The sequence below is a fragment of the Cupressus sempervirens genome, chromosome 7 (assembly GCF_028749045.1).
Source record: "Cupressus sempervirens isolate cs-2001-9-10 chromosome 7, ASM2874904v1, whole genome shotgun sequence".
Classification (NCBI taxonomy): Eukaryota; Viridiplantae; Streptophyta; class Pinopsida; order Cupressales; family Cupressaceae; genus Cupressus; species Cupressus sempervirens.
The window spans coordinates 107,342,415-107,351,014 of NC_143124.1; the positions used below are offsets into that span (position 1 = coordinate 107,342,415).

At 29.2% G+C, this 8,600-nt stretch overlaps 1 pseudogene across 1 annotated transcript; it reads right to left on the reverse strand.

Annotated features, from left to right (window-relative positions):
- Positions 1-1,247: 1,247 nt before the first annotated feature.
- LOC149545715 (LOB domain-containing protein 4-like) lies at positions 1,248-8,077 on the reverse strand (annotated as a pseudogene). The gene is made up of 2 exons (XR_016353614.1): positions 7,742-8,077; positions 1,248-1,690 (listed from the first exon to the last, which is right to left on the reverse strand). The product of XR_016353614.1 is annotated as an LOB domain-containing protein 4-like (transcript).
- Between the last annotated feature and the right edge of the window lie 523 nt (positions 8,078-8,600).

An 8,600-nucleotide genomic window follows, 5' to 3' on the forward strand; every position in this document is an offset into this window, starting at 1 on the left:
CTGATATTCATATCACAATTTGACTAGCTGTGGAAATTATCTCCTACTTATCAAGTTTAATATAGTATAGAAAATATTTAAATTAATTAAAATATTACATAGTATTTTTATAATAATAATATATATAATAGAATTTCATAAAAATTGTATAACATAATAGTATATAATATTTTTAATTAAATGAGAAAAAAATATTTATTACAAATATAATATTAAAAATCTTAAAAATTATCAAAATATCATGTTTTAAAATTGAGTTAAAATTATATAAATCATATTATTAGAAATATAACTCTTAAAAACTATCATTACATAAAATTCAACCCATATAAGAATGTAAATGATAATAATCTTTTAACTTAATTTTAAAATGATCAATTTAAACTAGTTGAAAGGAAAACCTATAATCAACAGTTAAGGCAATAAGATAACACTCTTAATATTTAAAAAAATTGAAATAATTTTTTTTTTTCGAATTTAGTAACCTGGAAATAAGATATGAATTTGGAAAGTCCTCAAATTAATAATATAAAATATAGGTCAAATACACATGCTTAATTTTCCTCCGAAATTTATCTACAATAACCATTAAACCATTTGAAAATAATGACAGCAAAGACTCAGAAACCTCTGTAACAAAAACTGAACTAAAATATTCTTAGAGTTAAGCACGAACCTCTAATTTCTCTCCAAAGGTTGTTGGATCTTCACATCTTTTCTAGTATGTTAAGTTGCTAGAAGAAAAAGGTACAAGCTAATGGGAGAAAATCCAACAGTGTCAGTTCTCTCAATAATTGGAACAACACACGCTCCAATTACTGCATTTTTCAATGTAGCCAACTGAAAACACAGCCAAAAACTTGAGACATGATAAGATGATGAAAGGCTCATAAACCCTTTCTCTGAACCAGAAAAGGGTGAATTAAAACCCTGTAATGAGAAATCTGGATTACGATATTATTATTGTGTTTGTTGTTTAGCTGTTTAATCATAAGGAAATCAATTATAACCTTAGTTTAATTACTGTTCTAAGCTTTAGTGAGTTTTCTCTCTATGTTCTGGTTTTGCTCTACATTGTAATAACTTGAGAAACATCTCTACTTAATATAATCATTCAGATAGAAAACCTAGATTGATTATATAGTTTCAAACAAACTTTAACAAAACGTAGCATAAATTAGACAACAATCTATTAATAATCAAACTATATGTTTAAACAAAATGCATGTTTAATAAAAACACCACAATTTGACAAACTCTAAAATACACCACTTGTGCACTTTTTATTCCAATGGTTGAAATGTTAGCTGTTCTGCTTGGAAAAGATTACATAATCGATCAAACAGTAAATGAAATATATATAGGAGTTCGTATTGCATTCAATGGGCTTCTGAATCAACTGGTTCTACATTTCCCATAGCGGACCACAGATGGGGATTAAATTCCTCATGTGAGATATATTCTCCTGATGGTGATGTGGCATCTGTTGGATATACAAATTGATGATCAACAGAGACCGCATATACTTCAGCTCCGCCTCTGTTGCTACCAACTGGGATTCCAGCTCAGCAATTTCCTTCTGTAGTTGACAAATAACAGCTGTGCAGCCATAAATGGGGTTATTCAGCCTTGAACTCGCTTCATATAACATGCTCTTCACAGCATCTCCTCTTCGCTCAACTTCTATAGCCTGGAATTAAGAGCACATTATAACAGCTAGTTTCACTTCCTGTTTAATATGTTATTAGAAATTCATTTGCGTTAGTGAAATTTGATTGTAAAATACATACCTGTGTTTTGCATGTTAATGTTTTATTTCCAATTTTGCTTCAGCCGAATTGGAAGACAACTAACACTTATATTGACTCTCATCTAAAAAGATAAAAACTGTTTTTTGTTTTGTTAAATATAGGCCTTTCTAAACTTGAATTTTAAAACATCTTCGTTGATTTTTTAAAGAGAGAATGAGTTGTCAATTGTAAATAATGAAGTTTCTGAAAAATATTCTAATACATATTAATGTGCACCTTCAAATAACAATTATTGATATTTTAAAATGACAAAATAAAATAAAAATTCAATAAAATTTTCTAATTTTCTATTTCTTTTGAGACGAAAAGAAATAGGAATTCAACAAAATATACAATCTTAAAAAAAATAATAAAGAAAAAAAAAAAAAAAAAAAAACTAAATTATCATCAACTCCAAAAAAAGAAAACATTTCTAAACAAAGATTAAAATTGAATGAAATTTCTAATTTAATTAAACAACCTACTACAACTTTCTATACTCTAAACATACTAACAATATAAATAAAATCAATATTTCTAATAAGAAAAAATAACTAAGTGTATAAAAAAAAGGGCTAGTCCAGCATTCCATATTTTAATTTTGGACAAACACAAATGAAATAAATAAATATAACTACATGACTATGACGTCTAAACCTTGAATTTCTATAATGGTCAATTCCCTTTAAAATATATGCACCAATAGTACTTATATATGCCTTCGACTTGGAAGAGACTAATTATATGCATCATTGAAATTACAAGAGTTTTTAATCTTAGAACAATGAGCATACCAAATTAAAAAAATTAATTGGCACAAAAATTCTCTATATAAAGAGCATAAGAATTCACTAGAAATATACTTTATTTTATTTTTATTCCATCAATATTCTAGGTCAAGGATTTGGTAACTATATAGCTTTGCACAAATATTTTCCAATTAAATTCTTGAGACGATAGAAAATTAAAAGGATAACCAAGACCATCAAAATATTGGAGCAAAGTCCAATATTGATCATGTTTCTTCGATTATATCTAATGTATTTTAGTAGCTATTTTTAGCTTACTGAATTCAAAGGATTCAAGATCAGGCATATTATTTTTCTTACGGATGTAAATATGATCCCATTTATTAGAATTTTTTTGGCCATCAAAATTTCTTTCAAAAAGAATAAAATTAGCCAAAAAAAAATCAACAAAAAAAAGAGCTATAATATATCAAAAAAAAAAGAATATCTATCATATAATTAAAAATTTGAAACATTTTAATAAATAAATACCAATATATTTGGTGGTATATTGTCTAATTAGAAGAGAAAAATAGAATGAATATTACTTTGGTGAACATGTGTAATGAATAAAAACTATCAAATATGAGATAATAAATTTACTGAATACAAGTACAATTTATAATGCAAATATAAACCTACAATGACCTCTTTATGTTCACAACACCTATCAAATATTCATATTGATAAAATAAAGATGTTTTTAAAGGTAGAGAGCCATAGTCAACTTCCAACATTGGATGCAACCACTTACATTTTGATCATTAAGTCCCATTCATAAGAATTAATTCATAATAGTGAAAAGATAAGAATGAGATGGGTTCTATTTTAATCCTCTTGAATTGAAAATAATAAAGAAGATGGAACATCATTAATAATGGGTAGATGCAAGGAGTTGAGTTTCAATTCTGTGGAAGTCTGTGGATTGAGATTGTACTCCTTTAGAAACCTCAAGTACCTATATTAGGCTCAGGCACTCGATCCTAAATTTAAAAAATGGACACCCATTTTAAAAAAAATTGGGTACCCAATTTTTATTTTCAAAAAATGGGTACCCGTTTTTGAAAATATAAAAATATTGTATTTTTTTGAAATGGGTACCCGTTTTTTACTTTTAAAAAATGGGTACCCATTTCTAAAAATTTAAAATTTTGATTTTTATGGAGATTTTGTATGCCTATTTGACATTTTCAAAATAGGTACCTTTTTTTTGAATTTCAAATAATGGGTACCCATTTCTTACAACATTGGGCGAAATTTTTTTCTCCCACCTCAGATTTTTGTTTGGGAGAGACCAAGCCTATGCCTTGACCTCTCAAGATTTGGCTAAGGTATTGAACTAACAAACTCACGCTTCACCATAAATTTTAGAGGGTCTTCTCGATCAAATTTTTTTATGAAACAAAAACATATTAGAGCTCTCATTGTCTTGATTTCAGAAATATAAATTTTATAGTGCTATGATTTTATTTACTATTTTTGCATTATTTTTTAGTGAAAGGTGGTACCTAAATGTAAAATAGTGAAGTTCACTAAAACTTTAACAATTTTTTATTTTTATATTTTTTCTTAAGTTAATTTATATTTCATCAATCTACATACAATTATTTTAAGGTTAAATTTTTTTTTTTAAAACTAAAATTTTGATCAAATTATGGTGTTTGTACATGAGAGGTTTTAAAATTTACCTTTATAGCTAATTAATAATTAATAATAATAAAATATTCAATAAAAAGTTACGAAAAAATATTGTCATCAATCTTAGGTGTATTAGGTAACCCTCTTTAAAAGGATTTATGAAAATTCATTCATTTGTTTCAAATTATGGTGTCCGTACATGAGTGTGGTATGGTCCTGAAATAGGCATTTTGAAAAAGTGGTTTTTAAAGATCTATACCAAAAATAAAATCTATCATATAGGTACATAAATAAATTACATATTCAAAAATTAGATTCCAAACACTAAAATTTTTATTTCTAAAGTTTTTTTATATTCAATCTCTAAATGCTTCAAATTTTGACATCAATTGACAAAAAAATTCAAAAATAGGAAAAAGACTTCCACTTTTTGTCCAAAAGTGAGACCCAACTTGTTGCACTTACCCTAATAGTACATAAGAGATTATGTAACTTAACTTAAATTATCTTAATCTACCATAGAATAAAATAACACAAAAGTTATGTCTTTCTAAGTGTGAGTTGTCTGATCTTATGATGAAACACAACTTACTAGATATAAATATCACTCACATAATCAACACACATAACACACCTTGTTGGAAAATAAAATTGGTGGCTTCTCCTTTTAGAGATTGGTCCATTTTCTTTTTCTTTCTAGTCCATCTATGCTATTGCAATAACATGTCAAGAATGATAATAGGAGTTAAGAATTTTTTTGACATCGAGGTCTCTTCAACTAGCCACCTTGAAATCTTTTTCTTTCTTTATTACTATTTTTCTTTGTGTGTATAATTTAATATTTTTTTATGAATTGATATGATATTATGTTTGAGGTCTTTAGTCCCTCAAACTTATTTTCATCCTCTCACTAGCTTCTCTTATTCTTAGATGCTCTATCTCATCACCTCCAATTTACCATGAGAATGAGTTTATGTTGTAGTCTTCCTAAACACATAGATAATCTATTGCCAAAATTCTTAATCCCTTAAAGTTTCAGACTCTTTTCTAGGAAATTTCTTTACTATGTATGTCTTGTGGGTCTTTTGATCTTATTTTTTGCTGATTTGCTATCAAATTATTGGAAGTGCTAATTTTGTGGGAAAATCCAATGTCTAGGATATGTACACTTTGCAAATACCTTTTAGTATTTTAACTTTTCTTCAATATATGGCAATCGGTGGCATAGGTCCAATTGGACTATGATGTTGACAAATGTAATACAACTGAGATGGTCAAAAATTTGAATATGTTGGTGTCTCTGGGCCTATAGTTTATTCATTTTATCTCAAATGTTTTATATGCATCGAAAGTTGATCAGACTATGAAAATGACATTAGCAACCTATACTAGATTATAATTTTGAGCTTAATTTTTCATCTCGCTTGAAGTTATCACCCCAAAAAAAATGAAAGTATTCGTTCACCAAGAATATATCTAAGTAAAAGGAGCACAAGGCTATAACTAGTTGTCGTTAAGTATATTTATATGATAGATTTTATTATATTTTATCTTTTTTTTTAATACTTAAAAGATTCATATGAAGAGAATCGTGTTACTAATTAGACATAAACCAATCATTTAACACTTTGATTTAGAATCTCCTTTAGCTTTATTCTTGTCATATCAAGGGTGGCACATCTTTTCTATGCAATATTGTTTTACTAGTGGTTGACATAAACCCAAGTTTTGGCTAAGGAAATCCTCCATATAACTCAATACTATACTACTTCTCATTTGTGTTTAGGTGACAAATTTGAAGATAAAGAGTATTGTATCTATAAAATCCTACAACTTCATTAAAATTATGACATATTTTAAAACATTTTACCTTAAAATTTGAAGTATCCTAATCTAGCTAATGTGTAGTTCAACTAACAAAAAAACTCCTTGAACTTTTTAGCCTAGTACCATTTCCTACACATTTTCAGCCCAAATTTTGGATATAGATTATTCTCCACATCCTATTCTAGAGATATATTTCTCTTTAGACTTATAGTCTCATATCTATATTTGTATATTGTTTCTTTTGAAATTATCTAGTTATGGCATAATTTATCATTATATTTTTTTCATTCATATAAAATTCATGTATAAAAAGATTCAATCATTAGATTCATGTCATAGAGGTTTCATGTTTGATCTATTGATTATTCTTTAATTCATGTTAATATGAAAGAATCTAGTTTCAAGTTTGAAATGTTAGACTAATGAGACTAATGAATGCCATTTCTACTACATTGCTTAAATAACAAGCTATAGCTAGGAAGCATAATGTGAAACCCTATTAAAATATGAATTGAAGGCAACTTCATCTTCAAATGAAGTATGTGTGAGAAAGACCTTACAATAATATTTTTTCGTCACATATTCTTTCATACTATTTTTTGTTTTTGTTCCTTTCACTTGCAGCCTTAGTCATAGCTTAAGATATTATTTGTTGATGAAGTTTTGGAGTCCATTCCCAAATTCCTTTTAAGTCTGAGAATTAGAATCGAATTCAAAAATGGGATCACTGTTAGAGCTGACTTTTCCTCCAATTTAGCCTCTCTTTAAAACAGTAGTCAGTCAATTTTAGAGATTAAGGTCTCATAGCTTGTGAGGTACCTATATTTTATTTTGCAAGATTGTTGTGTAAAGGGTTTCCGCTCTAACCTGATTTATTTAATAAGAAAAATAGTTCGTAAAGGTGAACCGTCACAGGGAACATTTTTTGCAGCATGAAAGGAAGAATCTTTAGAATGAAGATAAAACAGACTCCACCCAGATAAGAACTACACCGAAAGAGAGAGAGGGGGGTTGATTTCATAACTAAGACTGGGGATTAAGAACAACACGTGGAAGGGGAGAAATCCACAAGCTATAAGCGAAATCTAGAGTAACACAAAGTCTACAACATCTAGGGCATCCGTACCAACTGAAGTATATCAGAAGAAGGAGGCATCAAATCTATCGATCCATTCAACCCATGATCAACGCCGTCATGAGGTCATACATTGAGATGGCTCGAAAGATCTCAATGAAGGGCCATGAGGACAAGAAAAGGCCCATCTACTGTGGAAAGGAACACTTTATCTTGATCGATCATTTGATTCCATGGGTGTTTGTTCACCCCCAAACACAGTCTCGCCCTTTAAAGCCTTTGAGAAACCCATATCCAAGGGGAACCAAGTGAGTTGGACATTAATAAGACCAAGAAGATATTGCAGTAAATAGAACTCAATGAGGGCATTGTTGTGAATCTAAGGTGTTATTGACATTAAACCAATTAGATAAGGCCACATCTTGATAGCAAGTTCTACGGGAAATTGACAACAAACTACCCAATAAGCTATACAGAGTTTATGAGATTGAGTTCCAGTACTGCAAAAAAGAAACTGATTGCTACATTGATTGCACATAATCTTCAGAACATATACTTCATATTACAAGTATGAATGCGAATGAGACAAAGCAGCAGAAAATGAGACCATGAATAGAAATTACTTGAAGCAGTCTGATGATATTTCTGGTTCCATACACTCTGTGAAGAATGGCGAATTTGAGAGGATCATCGGGAGGAAAATGCGGAGCGAAAACACAATCTTCTGAGCATTTCTTGCGTTGCGCTCTACAGGCTCCGCACGATACAATCATTCTTCTCGCCATGTCTGGTGCTAACGGAACCCTAATTTTACTATTTTATAATTTAGCCACCATCAACACTTTCCACTAGAAACAATTTATAGGCCGTCTTCAAAATAATGCTGCTGATGTACGTGTTGAGCGTGCGAGATTCCTTTTTAATCAATTGCCCGCACGAAGCACCAGATGTTCCAATTTTTAATGGCCGTTGAGGCGAAGGATTCTTAATGTGAGAAAACAATGCCTTGCTTGACACAGGAGTCAACAACCTCATCATTTGATCCACAGCCCTTACCCGTTTGGGTCAAAAGTAATTTTCGTTTGTACACACTTGACCATATGTATTAATTAACAATGTTTAGTCACTGTTTTGGATAGACACTGCCCTAATGAAGACATCCTTATCAGAATTAATGATAATAATGTAGTTAAAGTTAATATGATTTGAAGTTTTATTAATTTTTCAGCATTGTTTTTTTATTTTATTTAAAGATGGTCCAAATTTTTTTAATCAAACAATAAGTAGTCCGATTTTTGATTTGTTATAATTTGGATGAAATTTGATTCAAATTTTGATGTTTAATCTAAGTTTTCATTTGAGATTTAGATGTGGACTAATGGACCAGTTAGGAAGGATTCAAAGTACACCTCCTTAAGTCAGGGTGGTTGGAATCATTAAAAAAATAAAAATTAGAATATCTTATATCTTATATAATATTTG